Source organism: Rattus norvegicus, chromosome 9 (assembly GCF_036323735.1).
Source record: "Rattus norvegicus strain BN/NHsdMcwi chromosome 9, GRCr8, whole genome shotgun sequence".
Classification (NCBI taxonomy): domain Eukaryota; kingdom Metazoa; phylum Chordata; class Mammalia; order Rodentia; family Muridae; genus Rattus; species Rattus norvegicus.
Window position 1 is genome coordinate 95,036,618 of NC_086027.1, and position 17,999 is coordinate 95,054,616.

At 40.3% G+C, this 17,999-nt stretch overlaps 1 protein-coding gene and 1 pseudogene across 7 annotated transcripts in view; one reads left to right on the forward strand and one right to left on the reverse strand.

Annotated features, from left to right (window-relative positions):
- Nucleotides 1-17,999, forward strand: part of Dis3l2 (DIS3-like 3'-5' exoribonuclease 2) — a 382,468-nt gene that overhangs the window by 234,562 nt on the left and 129,907 nt on the right. The gene's annotated exons all lie outside the window — the stretch shown is intronic.
- Nsa2-ps1 (NSA2 ribosome biogenesis factor, pseudogene 1) lies at nt 1,197-2,881 on the reverse strand (annotated as a pseudogene).

Consider the following 17,999-nt stretch of genomic DNA (forward strand, 5'->3'; position numbering starts at 1 on the left):
GTGTGTGTGTGTGTGTGTGTCTCCTCAAATAGAAATCTAGGAGAGATGTCTAGACATAGTTAATTCCTTGACTTTGTTACTATTCTGACCACTAGAATTTAAATTCATTACCCCATTGTGTTTAATCTCAAAAAAAAAAAAAGTCACAATAAGATTTGGTTACATTTGGTTACAATTTCTGTTTTATTTTATTTTTACATGTTAACTATGTTGCTTCTGGAACTTGTGAATTAAATCTGTATAGTATATTTAAGTTAAAGTATATCTATCCATACACTACTTTTTAAAAATCTATTCCCCCGCCTATATTTTTTATTAATGTAGTCTCTCAAGGAAAAATACTTGGAATTTGACTCCTTTAGACATGTAAATAAATATCCCATTTGATGAAATTTGATACCAAAAGTTTATGAAGTTACAAATTAAGTATAAATCTGTCAAATTGTTGTACATAAAATGAAGTTCCTTTCAATGTATATATGTATGTATATTTGTATGTTTTTGAAACAAGATCTCACTATGTAGCCCTGGCTGGGCTGAAACTTTCTATGTAGACTAGACTGTCCTTTAACTCAGAAATCTGCCTATCTCTGCCTCCCTAGTGTTGATGCTAAAGGCATGCACCATCCTGTACAGCAAACTATTTATTCTTAAGTGTCCTAATAGGGGTTCATTTAAAACTGCCCTCATCTTTCTGCCTTCTGTTCTTTTTCTGCTGAATGAAACCCTTCCACAGATTTCATTCACCTACCATAACAAGACACTCTGACCCTTATTTAGATCCTGTCTGAACCTGGACAAGTCTTACCACTCCATGACCTATTTCCACAAACCACCCTCTTCTGTGCCCCCTACTCAGCAAGAAGTAGCCAGAACAGAGACTTTACCCTGCTTACCATGGCAGTGAAGTGAAGGATTGACCCTGGCAGGGATGGAGGTGACAGTAAGGATGGAGACGGTATAATGTGAAAGTACAGCAGAATGTTCAAAGTAAACAGTTAGCTTGTGCAATGGAAGAACATTATGTCTCTCCACAATGACAGCAGTGATTAAAGAGCAACAAATTCACAAACTGTAGCCATGTGAACCTGATTAATAACCAACTGAGGGAAACCATATATTTTTGTTGGTTTGTTCGTTTTCTTGTTTGTTTGTTTTTTTAACTTTTAAGATTTATTTATTATATATGAGTACACTGTAGCTGTCTTCAGACACACCAGAAGAGGACATTAGATCTCATCACAGATGGTTGTGAGCCACCATGTGGTTGCTGGGATTTGAACTCAGGATCTCTGGAAGAGCAGTCAGTGCTCTTAAACTCTGAGTCATCTCTCCAGCCCCTATCTAACCCAATTCTTAACCTTGCTATGGCAGTGTAAGTGTGCTCCCTAGTTATAGAAAATGGTGGAAGTACACTTGAGTTCACCGAAAGTATTGCATAAGGTAATACGAGTGAAAGCACTGAGTTGTGAATTTTTTTCATCTAATTTACCTTCTCTTAGACTTTTAATGTAATATTTTAGAATTTTAGACACTACTATGTGTTTAAGTTACTTCACATTTTAGAATTAGTGGTAACGAAATGGGGAACACTTGACCTTTATGGGTACTGTCAACTACACTAGTGACTTTTTAAGTAATGTGTCAAACTTGTATTGCTACATACCTAGTCCTTAACATGCTTGCTACTCAGTTTCTAAATTTTATTAACACATAAGCCATTATGCTTTATACCAACTGTAAAATTGGGCATTGTTTTATTTTCCTTTACAATCTAATAACTACTTCTTGATGACTGCACATGAGGTAAGGCTGCTTGATAGTTCAGAAAGATCACAGTGATGGTGTTTTCTTGACAGTGTGTAGTCTCCCATAGTGAGTAGAATGACCTGTATGATGTCACTATCAAACCAGCAAGACTGCATTTATGCACCCGTCATTTTCAGGATTATTGATAACTAGAACACACTTTCCTCAAATCACCTTGCCTCCTTGTGTCCCAAGGCCCAGCTCGCTCACATTCACTTCAGTGACTGTACCTCTGGTGATCACACCCAGGGTTGTGTATAATGGGGATGAGGGGGATGAGGGATTCTTCTTCACACTGAGCATAGACAGGCAAAAGGGAGCTTTCAGCTTGGGCTGTGTGACTTGGGTTTTTTTGAAATGTAGACCCATTGGCCTAATGAACCTTTCTTATTTAGGTTGTTTTCTTGTGAAACCATCACCAACAAAGCATACTTTTGTAACCATTCTCTTCCATGCCTCCTTTTTTTCTTTTTCTTGTTCAAATAACTTTCCATACTTTGTTTCTCCTTAGGCACAAACTTTGGGTAGAGGGACCTCCCATTTTACCACCTTTTCTTTTCATTTCTGCTTAATCATGTTGGAAAGTACTTTTGCTCTCCACTGCCCCTTTCTGTCCAGCAGGTAGGCAGGGACTGCTCCCTGTGGAGACTTCTCACCATCCTTCTGCTTGGTGTTTCTCTTTTCATGCATATTAATGGTCTTTTTCATTTATATTTTCTCGGCATGGCACTGTTTATGGTAGAACTTGGCCTTCAGGTCAATCTTTTTTTTGGGGGGGGGTGTTATTTGGCTTACATTTCCACACCATAGTCCATCACTAAAGAAACAATCATTTTTTATTACTTATTTGACCGTTCATGGGCCTCCCAACCTTCTTTCTTTCTCTTTTTTTCATGGTAGTCCAAATGATATCCATATTGTTTGTGGTGCAATTCAATGTATTCATTTTGTGGCATGATGACAGCCTTGGAGCAATGGTCCACAACCTCCCAGGTTCCAAAAACCTTTTCTTTCCTTCCATTTTTATTAAATTGGCTGTCTTGTTTACATTTCAAATGTTATTCCTTTCCCACTTTCCAGACCATCATTCCCCCTAACCCCTCCCCCTCCTCTTCTATATGCATCTTTCCCTCCCCATCCACTCCCCATTACTACCCTCCCAACAATCCCATACATTGGGGGTGCAGCCTTGGTAGGACCAAGGGCTTCCCCTTCCACTGGTGCCCCTACTAGGCTATTCATTGTTACCTATGAGGTTGGAGCCCAGGGTCAGTCTTTGGGTAGTGGCTTAGTCCCTGGAAGCTCTGGTTGCTTGGCATTGTTGTTCATATGGGGTCTCGAGCCCCTTCAAGCTCTTTCAGTCCTTTCTCTGATTCCTTCAACGGGGGTTCCGTTCTCAGTTCAGTGGTTTGCTGCTGGCATTTGCCTATGTATTTACTGTATTCTGGGTGTGTCTCTCAGGAGACATCTACATCCGGTTCCTGTTGGCCTGCACTTCTTTGCTTCATCCATCTTGTCTAATTGGGTGGTTGTATAAGTATGGGCCACATGTGGGGCAGGCTCTGAATGGCCGTTCCTTCAGCCTCTGTTCTAAACTTTGCCTCCCTATCCCCTCCCAAGGGTATTCTTGTTCCCCTTTTAAAGAAGGAGTTAAACATCCACATTTTGGTCATCCTTCTTGAGTTTCATGTGGTCTGTGCATCTTGAGTAATTCGAGCATTTGGGCTAATATCCACTTATCAATGAGTGCATACCATGTGTGTTTTTCTGTGATTGGGTTACCTCACTCAGGATGATATTTTCTAGTTCCAACCATTTGCCTATGAATTTCATGATGTCATTGTTTTTGACAGCTGAGTAGTATTCCATTGTGTATCTACCTCATTTTCTGTATCCATTCTTCTGTTGAAGGGCATCTGGGTTCTTTCCAGCTTCTGGCGATTATAAATAAGGCTGCTATGAACATAGTGGAGCATGTGCCTGTGTTGTATGTTGCAGCATCTTTTGGGTATATGCCCAAGAGAGGTATAGTTGGGTCCTCAGGTAGTGCAATGTCTAATTTTCTGAGGAGCCTCCAGACTAGTTTCTAGAATAGTTGCACTAGTCTGCAATCCCACCAACAATGGAGGAGTGTTTCTCTTTCTCCACATCCTCACCAGCATCTGCTGTCACCTGAGTTTTTATCTTAGCCATTCTGACTGGTGTGAGGTGGAGTCTCAGGGTTGTTTTGATTTGCATTTCCCTTATGACTAAAGATGTTGGACATTTCTTTAGGAGCTTCTCAGCCATTCAGCATTCCTCAGCTGTGAATTCTTTGTTTAGCTTTGTACCACATTTTTAATTGGGTTATTTGTCTTCCTGAAGTCTAACTTCATGAGTTCTTTGTATATTTTGGATATAAGGCCTCTATCTGTTGTAGGATTGGTAAAGATCTTTTCCTAATCTGTTGGTTGCCGTTTTATCCTAACAACAATGTCCTTTGCCTTATAGAAGCTTTGCAGCTTTATGAGATCCCATTTGTTGATTCTTGATCTTAGAGCATAAGCCATTGGTGTTTTGTTCAGGAAATTTTCTCCAGTGCCCATGTGTTCGAGATTCTTCCCCACTTTTTCTTCTATTAGTTTGAGTATATCTGGTTTGATGTGGAGGTCTTTGATCTACTTGGTCACTCAGTAACCAAGCCTACTTAATTTTTATCAGTCAATATTCTCAAAATCCATCTTAAACCACAGTTTGATATTTTTAGTCTGGATTATAGGAAAACTACTACCAGCATAAAAGTAAGGCTAGGTGGTGGGGGCACGCATCTTTAATTCCAGCACTCAGGAGGCAGAGTAAGGCACTTCTCTGAGTTCCAGATAAGCATGTTTAGAGTGGGTTCCAGGGTAGCCAGGGATACACAGGAAAACTGTGTCTCCAAAAAAAAATAAAAGAGAGGGAGAGAAAGAAATAGTAGAAATAGAACTAGAACTAGAACTAGAACTAGAAATAGAAATAGAAATCATGGAGCTTGGTACAAAAAGATTTTCTGGGCCCAGGGGAATCACCCAGCAACCTCACAACCATTGATATGTTTTATATATATGTTTGTGTGTGTGTGTGTGCGTGTGTGTGTATGTGTGTATGTGTGTGTGTGTGCACACACACACTGCTTTCAGAACATTGGAAAGCCTAGCTCTTAGGTCATCTGAAATGGGATGTTGAAAGACTAAGTTGACTGTCTTTACCTTGTAAGTTGAGTGAGTTTAGTGTCTTTAAGTAAGCTCATGGGGAAGGTTATGACCTTTGTCCTGAGGAAACAGGAGACTCCCTTCCTTCATGGCATCTTCCCATGGTGCATTCTCATTGCAGCCTACCCAGACTCCAGTGCCGGCGCCATCATTGCAGTCCGCTGCTCTGCTGTCTTTTCTTTCTCTGCTTTAATTCAATGTTGTGTATTTCTCTCTTTTGCCCCACAAGAGTCTAGGTGGATAGAAACCTTTGTGTGTTCTCAAATGGGTCCTGAGCACCTCGGACAGTAGAGGCCCACTACATATTTGTGATGAAAGACCTCTGGCCTTTTCCTCTTCGTTTCCAATACTGTCTTCATGTTGATACTTCATTAGTTCCAACAACTCGGATTTGTTTTTGACAAAAGAATTCAAATTTATGAAAAGGACTGCAATTATATAGTTATAATCCATTTAAGAAAAAAAGGAATGGATATATTTCTTGGGAAGTATCATGTTTGAAAGGTTTTGTGGTTTAAATGGAGTCATTTAATCTTTGTGGCTACAAAGGGGCCTGAACATAGTTTCTTAGCCATATTTCAATGAGCCTCCCACCATGCTTTGTAATTGTCAGAGCTACCTAAAGTTAAAGGCGTGTCTAATGAAACAGTGAACTCTGTCCCCATTCCCCACCCCAAGTATTCAAGATGTTGGTTGGCTTGGAGTTGGAGACACTAGGGAGTTCATTTGACCTCGAGTGAGCTTCTAACAGTAGTGATTCTATGACTGAGGTCTCTAAAATAATACAGTGACTTTTAGGATATCTATCTATCTATCTATCTATCTATCTATCTATCTATCTTCTACCTTCCTGTCTCTATTTCACATGGATTGAGGATATAGACCAGTCATAGAGGAGTTGCCTAGGCTCTGGGTCAACACACACACACACACACACACACACACAGAGAGAGAGAGAGAGAGAGAGAGAGAGAGAGAGAGAGAGAGAGAGAATGAGAGAATGGATAAACCAGAAATTGGTAGAATGATTTAAGTATAGGGGGCAGCAAAAAAGCGTAGAAAGATAAAGAATGGGAAAGAGTTCTCTAAGAATAATTTAATTCAAGCCATTTAAAGGTTTAAATACTAAACAGTAAAATTAAATCTAAGTGCTCAGGAATCTGAAGCAAAAACTTGATTTTGAGTTCAAGGTTAACCTTGATACAAAGTGAGATCTTGTCTCAAAAAAATAGTAACAGTGATATATGATACATTGAATTTAAAAAACAATGACTTTGTAAAAATATTAAAAAGAGAGTGACAGGGGGCTGGGGATTTAGCTCAGTGGTAGAGCGCTTACCTAGGAAGCGCAAGGCCCTGGGTTCGGTCCCCAGCTCCGAAAAAAGAACCAAAAAAAAAAAAAAAAAAAAAAGAGAGTGAGACAGAGAGAGAGACAGAGACAGAGACAGAGACAGAGAGAGACAGAGACAGAGAGAGACAGAGACAGAGACAGAAACAGAGAGAAGACAGCTGTGGAGCAAGGTAGGTCAGCAGAAACTCCTCTAAACAGAGGAGTGCCAGCCAGTACAGTTTTATAACTTATAAAATTATAGTTAAGTGAAAAATCATCCAAGAATACTGAAACCACTAATGGAGTGGCTGTTTGTGAATAGTGTATTCATATATGAGAGTCTTTTTCCTTAGAAGACATTTTCTGTATGTTGGGGAACAAGGAGCAGTCAGATAGCCTGGTCTGGCTATTAGTACCTTAATCCTTAATCTAATAATCTGCCAAGGTGGTCTGACAGTGTGCCTTCTGATAGGATACAGTGTGAAGCCAATACCTCACCTGGGAAGCACTCAAAACAGTGACTCTTTAACCAGCCCACTTCTGTAAAACAGTCAACCTTTTAAATAAAACTTGTTTGAAATAGAGAGGAGATTAATTGGAGACAGGGTCTTGCTCTGTTACCCAAACTGGCCTGGCGCACAGGCTAGCCTCAAATTCATGACCACCTTGCTTCCGCTTCTTGATTTCTAGTATTGCAGGCAGATGCTGCTGCAATTGATTTATTTGTCTTTCTTTTTCTCTTTCTTTCTATGAGGAAAAATTTCAGTAAAACAGAGCAGATGACATTATAAGTCAGCTGGCCTGGTTCTTCTAGACCAGTGGTGTTCTGTTAAAAGACAGCTGGATAGTAAAGAGACAAAAGAGGCATGACTAACAGATACAGTGTAGAAGCTGATTCGATTCTGCAGCAGAAAGAGAAAACCTCTTGAAAGCTTGTGATGGACAGTTGAAGATACATATGTGTGATTTATAGACTAGGGGTAGCACCACTGCTTGGCTTAGACTATGGTATTGTGGTGCCATCAAACGCCCTTTGTCTTCAAACACATGCTGCAGTCTAGAGGACATGGAGAATTCTGCAGCACAGCTCCTACAGGAGTTCAGATATGAAAAGAAAAGAAGCCAGTGTAGAAAGGGAGATGTGGAGGGAGACAAAAGAAGCAAATGTGGCTGAATTGTGACCTCTGAGGAGTCATCATGGGGAAAGACTTAGGGGTTTGCTGTAAGCTCCAGAATACCCTGAAACTCATCTTGTAGCCCTGGCTGACTTAGAACTCCTGATCCTCAGTCTTGAGCTACCTTGAGACTCACCTCTGCTTGGTCTTTATAAATCATTTTACAGCTGCTCTTTTAATGTCCCTAAGAGTTCAGAGGGAAGAAGTTTGTGTTGAGCCCATCTTGTGCATTTTAACCCTGGCTTCCCTGGCTGTCTCTGGCTTCCTGGCGTCATGTGGCATTGGCAGAGCCGTGAGAAGTTCATTGGGTGAGTGAGAAAAAGAATAGGACAGGGAAAAGTCATTTCAGGTGCTTCTGAGTCCCGTTTCATCCTTGTCTTATAAAAAGTCAGAGAACCCAGGAAACATTCATTTACAAATGTTTGCCAGCTCTTGAGGCTTTGTTTTATGCTACCACAGTTAATTCCTGGCTAGGTAAAAGAGACTTTCCAAGAAGGCCATGCTATTTCTCTCTGCCCATGGTATGTTTCGTGAGTACCACTTCATTACTGAGTGGAAAGTAGATAAGCAGGATTGGTGACCGTAGACTTATCACTTTAAAAAGGCTGGAATTTGAGTCAGCATCAGCTATGTCAGTAGAACTGAGAGAGAATTGGTATTAAGGTTTCGGCAACTGCCATTTTTAAAAGCAGTGGTTGCACCCGTTCCTAGACTAGGAAGGGTGGGGTAAACTTTGAGTGGGCATTCCAGCTAATGAGGCTGTTAGCAGACACTGCAGCACTCACCTGGTGGGCCACTATGGCAGTGTTCTCAGGATTCAGTACTGTGGATAAGTACTCTATCTGTCTCTTCCTTCTGATATGTTTTAAATAAAAAAAAACTTGCTTTCTCTATTAATCATAATACCATCTAAGAAGGTGTTGGAGTGAATATCTTATTCCTTATCCTAAGATCGTTATTTCTTGGATTTTTTTTTCCATTCTTTTTTACCCATTCACCACTGTTGACCCAGATCCTTTCCACCATCATTGCTTACTCTCAAGAAGACAAACCCAAAGTCACGGGCAAAGGAGGACCACTATAAATTTTGTTAATCTGGAAACGGTTCCCAAACCACAGTTTGTAAAACACTATTTTATGAGAAAAGAAGATGGGATGAAGACAGAGAAGGACACCCTTGGAAACAATAACACTGTGGTGTGACCACAGGATCCCACGCCAGGAAGTCATGAGTTCTAATCCTAAATGTATTTCCCAAGGCACAGTGGCCACATTGAATGGAAAAGTGCTAAAGAGAGCCCTGTGGTTATTTCCCGTTCATCTCTCAAGCAGCTCTTCACTGCATGTATGCTCTCAGTGTTACAGATACAAGGAAGTGTCTGCCAGATCTGTAGTAAGTAAATAACAGTCCATCGGGGACAGTGGCCAGCGCCATCCAAGAGGAGCAGGTCACAAGCATGGGTAGAATAGGACAGAGAGTGTAGTTTCTACTCTGTACAGTCCTGGAGATCCCTGAGGAAAGATGGCATTGTTCCTGGGTCTTTAAAAGCCAGGTTGGTCTTAGACCTTAGAAACTGGTAGGGAGAGTCTCCCAGTACAGGAATAGAACGAGCAATAGTTGAGAGAATTCAGGATACAGACAAGTTGGGAATGAGATCTAAATAGAAAAGCTTTGACACCTAAGCTGAATTTCTGTTTTATTCTTTAAGGAGCTGCAAAGGGGTTTAGACTATATATTTGCTATCTGCTGATTAATCTGTCAATGACCATGACCTTCAGAAGAAATTTCTGTGATAAGTGGTAAGGGTCATGGCTAAAATCTAGTGAGGTGAATGGTGATAGAGTACTATGGAGACTTGGCAACTGCTTCTAGCTGAAAGGGGTTTGAGATGATGGCACCTTGAGGGAACAGAAGACACAGGATCACCTAGAAGATGTGAAAAACAGAAGAGCAGAAATCTCTTCTGTGCACTTCTTTCTTGGGCTCTTGACTGGATCATAAAGGAATACAGAAGACTTTTAATTATTCTACAGGTATTCTTTTCTAGAACCAATGGCTTCAAATAAAACAGACTGTCTTGGAACTTTACTGTCCCTTTAAAAAGTTCTGTTAGCCCCTAAGTCAGTGCTTTCAGGTTATATAACTACTGTTCTGCAGCCTCCTGGATTCTCATTCTTTCCCTCCCCCACCTGGCACTTTCCTTTCTGTGGGTCAGGTTTAGCTTTTTTCTAACCATTGTTGCGGAACCCTTTAAATATTTGGTCTCACAGGTTCTAAAAGCTGGCAGGCCAGGCTGCTCTCTGCATGTTGTGAGACCAAAGCCTTCCAAAAGGGGGCCAGTAAAATCACAAGCATGTCAGCAGAGCGAAGCAGCTGGAGGGTACAGTGCATCTGCATCCATACTGAACAGCTCCCAGCCACTGTGGCCCATGACCAGTAGCAGCCCTCACTCACCACACCATCACTGTCATGGCAGGCACCTGATCATGGAGATGACAGTAGGTTAAATCACTGGGTCTCAGCACTAAGGACTGCTGCTTATCAGGGTCACATATTATTCATTCCTGCTTTGATTTCCATAGTGGGATGGCAAGTCTAGAGTCCACTGCAGCAGAGCAAATCCTCCTTCGGAGCATTCTGAGTATGACACCATCTAGAAATTTGTTCTTTGTCCGTACTGCATGAATCTTTGTCCCAGCAGGCCCTCAACAATCTAATCTTAGTATATATGGATTTATTTATGCTCCCCACCCCCAATTTAGCTTTGAGAAGCTTGAGATACTAAATATAATGCAGTGACATTCTTAAAATTAGGAAATGAGGCAAAACATATCTTTGAATAGGAAAATAGGTAGAACCAAGGTAGAAACTAGAAACCACAAATGTCTTCTAGAAGATGGGTTTTTTGAGTTTGCTGGGAGTCAAAGTAAAGACAGAAACTTAAGCATAAAAATGTATGTATTAGATGCTGAGAAAGCATTTGACAAAATTCAACACCCCTTCATGATAAAAGTCCTGGAAAGAATAGGAATTCAAGGCCCATACCTAAACATAGTAAAAGCCATATACAGCAAACCAGTCACTAACATTAAACTAAATGGAGAGGAAATTGAAGCAATACCACTAAAATCAGGGACTAGACAAGACTGCCCACTCTCTCCCTGCTTATTCAATATAATTCTTGAAGTTCTAGCCAGAGCAATCAGACAACAAAAGGAGATAAAGGGGATACAGATTGGAAAAGAAGAAGTCAAAATATCACTATTTGCAGATGATATGATAGTATATTTAAGCGATCCCAAAAGTTCCACCAGAGAACTACTAAAGCTGATAAACACCTTCAGCAAAGTGGCTGGGTATAAAATTAACTCAAATAAATCAGTAGCCTTCCTCTACACAAAAGAGAAATAAGCCGAGAAAGAAATTAGGGAAACGACACCCTTCATAATAGTCCCAAATAATATAAAGTACCTCGGTGTGACTTTAACCAAGCAAGTGAAAGAGCTGTATGGTAAGAACTTCAAGACTCTGAAGAAAGAAATTGAAGAAGACCTCAGAAGATGGAAAGATCTCCCATGCTCATGGGTTGGCAGGATTAATATAGTAAAAATGGCAATTTTACCAAAAGCGATCTACAGATTCAATGCGATCCCAATCAAAATTCCAATCCAATTCTTCAGAGAGTTAGACAGAACAATTTGCAAATTCATCTGGAATAACAAAAAAACCAGGATAGCTAAAACTATCCTCAACAATAAAAGGACTTCAGGGGGAATCACTATCCCTGAACTCAAGCAGTATTACAGAGCAATAGTGATAAAAAAAACTGCATGGTATTGGTACAGAGACAGAAAGATAGACCAGTGGAATAGAATTGAAGACATAGAAATGAACCCACACACCTATGGTCACTTGATTTTTGACAAAGGAGCCAAAACCATCAAATGGGAAAAAGATAGCATTTTCAGCAAATGGTGCTGGTTCAACTAGAGGTCAGCATGTAGAAGAATGCAGATCGATCCATGCTTATCACCCTGTACAAAGCTTAAGTCCAAGTGGATCAAGGACCTCCACATCAAACCAGATACACTCAAACTAATAGAAGAAAACTTGGGGAAGAATCTCGGACACATGGGCACTGGAGAAAATTCCCTGAACAAAACACCAATGGCTTATGTTCTAAGATCAAGAATCAACAAATGGGATCTCATAAAACTACAAAGCTTCTGTAAGGCAAAGGACACTGTTGTTAGAACAAAATGGCAACCAACAGATTGGGAAAAGATCTTTACCAATCCTACAACTGATAGAGAGCTCATATCCAAAATATACAAAGAACTCATGAAGTTAGACTGCAGGGAGACAAATAACCCTATTAAAAATGGGGTTCAGACCCAGTGAACGTGATTGTTGGGGGGAGGGTGGCAATGGGGGGAGGGTGTGGAGGGGAACACCCATCAAGAAGGGGAGGGGGAGGGATTAGGGTAATGTTTGCCCGGAAACCGGGAAAGGGAATAACATTTGAAATGTAAATAAGAAATACTCAAGTTAATAAAAAAAATGGGGTTCAGAGCTAAACAAAGAATTCACAGCTGAGGAATGCAGAATGGCTGAGAAACACCTAAAGAAATGTTCAACATCCCTAGTCATCAGGGAAATGCAAATCAAAACAACCCTGAGATTCCACCTCACACCAGTCAGAATGGCTAAGATCAAAAACTCAGGTGACAGCAGATGCTGGCGAGGATGTGGAGAAAGAGAAACACTCCTCCATTGTTAGTGGGATTGCAGACTGGTACAACCATTCTGGAAATCAGTCTGGAGGGTCCTCAGAAAATTGGACATTCTACTACATGAGGACCCAGCTATACTTCTCCTGGGCATATACCCAAAAGATGCTCCAACATACAACAAAAACACATGCTCCACTATGTTCATAGCAGCCTTATTTATAATCGCCAGAAGCTGGAAAGAACCCAGATGCCCTTCAACAGAGGAATGGATTCAAAAAGTGTGGTACATCTACACAATGGAGTCCTACTCAGCTATCAAAAACAATGACTTCATGAAATTCATAGGCAAATGGAATGAACTAGAAAATATCATCCTGAGTGAGGTTACTCAATCACAGAAAAACACACTTGGTATGCACTCATTGATAAGCGGATAGTAGCCAAAAAGCTCGAATTACCCAAGATGCAATCCACAGACCACAGGAAGCTCAAGAAGAAGGATGACCAAAATGCAGATGTTCCCACTCCTTCTTAAAAGGGGAAAAAGTATCCATAGGAGGGGATATGGAGCAAAGTTTAGAGCAGCGACTCAAGGAATGGCCATTCAGAGCCTGATCCACATGTGGCCCATATATATATACAACCACCAAAACTAGATAAGATTGATGAAGCTGGAAAATGCATGCTGAAAGGGACCTGATATAGATCTCTCCTGAGAGACACATCCAGAGCATGTCCAATACAGAGGTCAATGCTAGCAGCAAACCACTGAACTGAGAATAGGACCCCCTTGGGGGGAATCAGAGGAAGTATTGAAAGAATTGAAGGAGCTTGCAACCCCATAAAAACAACAATGCCAACCAACCAGAGCTTCCAGGGACTAAACCACTACCGAAAGACCATACATGGACTGACCCAGGGCTCAACTGCATATGTAGCAGAGAATAGCCTTTTTGGGGCACCAGTGGAAGGGGAAGCTCTTGGTCCTGCCAAAGTTGGACCCCCAGTACAGGGGAATATGGGGGGACAATAGGGGAGATGTATAGGGGAGATGTATAGGGGAAATGCCCATATGGGGGAAGTGGGAGGGAATGCAGGCTTATGGACAGGAAACTGGGAAGGGGAATAATGTTTGAAATGTAAGTAAAGAAATATATCGAATAAAAAATTAAAAAAGAAAATCAACTTGAAGTTATCAGTGTTCTCTGAAGAGCATGTAGTAATGTTCTTCAGTGTTGAGGATCCAGCCTTGAGCAAGAGCAGCTGTTCTGTCTCAGAGTCATACGCCCATCCTCTCACAGAGTGAGATTTTCAGCATACTGCCTGTGCTACAACTAGCCAACTCTGCTATTGTGTCAAAAAATATGACTGTCCCAATCAAGCATTTTGAAAAACTGAGGCTAGAGTTAAACAGTTAAGAGCATGGGCTGCTCTTCTAGAAGACCCAGGTTAAATTCCCAGCATTCATAAGACAGCTCACAACTGTCAACTGCCTGTAACTCTAGTTGCAGAGGATCTAACATTGTCTTCTGGGTTTACAGATATCAAACACACAAGTGGTACACATACAAACAAACGGGCAAAGCACCCATTGCATAAAATAAAAATTAAAAAATGTAATAAAAATATAAAAGCTGATATTGGCTTTCAGGCTGTTTACAAGCACGTAGCAGACCATGCTTGCATGCAGCCCCCATCCCTGAGGACAACTTCTTCAGCTTACCATCACAGTAAGACCCCTGAGTACTGTTCCTTGTTGTCCACTTTAACTTAGACTTTATGTTCCTGGTTTAAGAGCAGATGAAAAAGATCATGGTGGAATAAACTAGGATTTTACTCAGAAAATAACTGTGGGAGAGCAAGGGGAAAAAGAAACATTTACAAACTCACCATAGAAGTTGTACTGTATTGCTAATGACTAGGTCTGTTTCAGGCTGGAAAAGTCCTAGTAGGCATTAGCATTTGTTCATTGTGTTCTTAGAAATGAATGCCCCAGAATCTCTGGAGACATTTACATTACAAAGGTACAACATACTAGTTAATCCTCCAAGTAAATCAATAAAGTCATGCCCCACCCAAACTAACAGCATTTTTAAATTTTGACCTGGAAGGACTTCTCTCAACATCTTATGATGTCATTATGATGAAATAAAAGGACCACAGCATCCCTGATACCCCATGTGACATGTCGGATTTAGTTAAAGTACTTTTTATTGAGTACTCCTTGTTCATAAAGCATTTGACTGTTTTAAGGAGGAGATAACAAGGAGCAAGGAGCAATGCATCCTTCCTTTACCTTGTGAACTAAGTTTAAGGTCCTCCCCATTGTACAGTTTATTACTGTATCATGTTAATCAATTTAATCTCCTGGGACTTTCTGTTACCACTCATCCAATATTTCAGTCTATGCCAGTCAGAATGGCTAAAATTTAAAAACTAAATAAATGAATTAGTGAATGGCCAAGATTTAAAAACAAACTAACTAACTAACTAACTAACTAACTAACTAACTAGCTAGCTAGCTAGCTAACTAAAGGAAGCAGATGCTAGCTAGCATGGGTGTAGGGAAGGGGAGCACTGTGCTGATGGTGGGCCCACACACTGCCACATTCACCATGGAAATGCGTGGGGAAGTTCCTCAGCAGGCTGGATGTAGATTTCCCATGTGGTCCAGCTGTGCCACTGCTGGGCAGGTTTCCCAGGGGTTCTCTGTCCTTACTGCAGAGTAAACTGCTTACCAGTGTTCATTATTGCTTTATTCACAATAGCCAGTAACAGGGAAGAGCCTAGACGACCATCAACTAATGAAGAGGTAGTGAAAATGTAGTACATACTCACAATGGAATATAGCTATAAAGAAAAATGAAATTATGAAATCTCCAGGTAAATGGATGAATCTGGAAACCATTTTGGGATAACTCAGTGCCCAGTAGACAAATGTTATATGTTCTTTCTCATATGTAGATGCTAGCTTTGGAACTTTAGATATGTGTGTTTAAATTGGAGTACTCATAAAAGTCAAGAAACTAGTAAAGGGGTCATGAGGAGAAGATTTTAAAGAAAAGGAGAGAGAACACAAGTACTATAGAGTAAGGAAAGGGAACAGTGGAACGGGCAGGGTTAAGTGAGAGTGGTGGGGAAGAGGCTGGAGAGATGGCTCAGTGGTTAAGGACCGCAGTTTATTCCCAGCATCACGTCAGGTTTCTCCCAACTGTCTTTAATGCCAGCTTCAAGGGATCCAATACCTTCTTCTGGTCTCTTTGGGCACTATGTACATGTAGTTCACTAACACATCATAACATTAAACAAATACATCTCTTTTAATTGGGGCAGAAGAGGGAAGGACAGGGCTGAGCAGGTAATATGGGAAAGAATAACAAACTTTTGAAAATGCCACATGGAAGCATACTACGGTAGAATATATACATACATAAATATGTATATATGTGTATATACATGCATATATAAAAGGAGTTTAGATGGAGTTATCCTAGACCCCCCCACACACAAACATTAAAGGCTCATTGCTTTTGGTCACCTCCAGAATTCATAGGACTTGGGAGATGAAGCTAGTATCAACCTGGAGACTACATCCCACTGGCTACCTTTCATAGTGCTGAAAGGTCCTGCGCATGTGCTGGGAGAGTGATTTGCAGTCTTACCCAGCAGTGAATCATGAAAACTGTAGTAATACCTGGCCTGGCAAGATATGACTACTTATTAAATAGCGGCAAAAGTGTTATAAAAGGAATCAATTACTTTCTGGTTGGATATAAAGCTTTTTTCACAAGATGGAAATACTATTAACTGGACCAAAGCTCGTGTCTCATTAGATCATAGACCCTAAGGGAGAACCTAGTACTCTTATTCTGCTAAATGGACATAGTAATAAACTGCCCCTAAGTTAATCTTTGTACCCATGTATTAGTACATTTCTCAATCCTCGTCAGAGAAACTTCTTTTTGCAGTAGATGGACATTGATACAGAGACCCATAGTTGGTCAATAGGCATAGAATAAGGGTCTGGGGAGTGCCTAGTTCTAAATGGACAATCTGTACTACGTCTCTCCCTAACAGAGTTCAGGGGCCATTGCAGAAGAGGAAGCAGAGAGATTGTAGTGGATGTCAAATCACACAGTATTTGCTGGGCACAACAAAATACTTAAACACAATGCCCACACAAGATCAAGCCAGCCAAAATCCCAGCATGGATGGAAGAAGGACTCAAAAGTTCCACCCTTAGCTGAGGTGCTGCCCCAATTAATGGCTGCTGGGAGATGAAGAGCCATTTTTTCATTGGGGATTTGGACACTAAGAGGCTACTTATTCACCATTTGGTAGTCCTACAGACACACACAGAGGAAGCACTAAAAGGACTTGGGTTTTTGTTTGCTTGCTTGCTTTTTTAAGAGTCTGTGAAGTTAGAAGAGAAAAGTGGTTGAGGTGGAGAGGAAAAGAATTGGGGAGGGAATGGGGGATGGGTTTGATCAAAACATATTATATGCAAGTATGGAAATCTCAAACACTGAAAAAGAAAGTCTAACACATCACCATTTTAATTATTTCTAAATGAACAAACAGAAAAATTGACCAGTATTTGTTATGCATAAATCACATATAGATCTTAGACACCACAGACAAGCAAGATTCTAACCCCTCCCCTCCATTCATACCTCATTCTCAGGCCTTGACAACCACTGATTTGCTCTGTCATTCTAAGTCTTTATTTTTGAGAAAGTTAATGTTTAACTTTCCTTTAATATTGGTTATAGGTTGAACCAAAGGACTCAAACATTCCCCAACAGCTCTTCTATTGATCTATGTTCCAGTTCCCTGTTAGTTTATTATAATGTTTAATTTTTGGAAATTATTTTTTTTTATCATTTTGATGTGTTCTTGGATTAGGTTGGCAAGAGTTTTATTGAATACTTTTGCATTGATATTCATGAGGGGTTCTCTTTGTAGGGTCTTTGTGTGGTTTAGGTATAAGTGTAATTGTGGCTTCAAAGAACGAATTGGGTAGTGTTCCTTCTCTTTCTATTTTTGTGGAATAGTTTGACAAGTATTGGTATTCCGTCTTCTTTGAAGGTCTGATAGAATTCTGCACTAAACCCATCTAGTCCTGGGCTAATTTTTTGGGAAGACTTTTAATGAACGCTCTACTTCTTTAGGGGTTATGGGACAGTTTTGATGATTTATCTGATCCTGATTTAAGTTTGGTACCTGGTATCTGTCTAGAAAATTGTTCATTTCATCCAGATTTTCCAGTTTTGTTGAGTATAGGTGTTTTTAGTAGGATCTGAAAATTTTTTGAATTTCCTCAGTTTCTGTTGTTATATCTCCCTCTTCATTTCTGATTTTGTTAATTTGGATACTATCTCTGCCCTCGGTTAGTCTGACTAAGGGTTTATCTAACTTGTTGATTTTCTCAAAGAATCAGCTCCTGGTTTTATTGATTCTTTGTATACTTTGTTTTGTTTTGTTTTATTTTGTTGTTGTTGTTGTTGTTGTTGTTGTTGTTTCTACCTGGTTGATTTCAGCCCCAAGTTTGATTATTTCCTGCTGTCTACTCTTCTTCGGTGAATTTGCTTCATTTTGTTCTAGAGCTTTCAGGTGTGCTGTCAAGCTGTTAGTGTATGCTCTCTCCAATTTCTTTTTAAGGCACTCAGAGCTATGAATTTTCCTATTAGCACTGCTTTTACTGTATCCCATAAGTTTGGG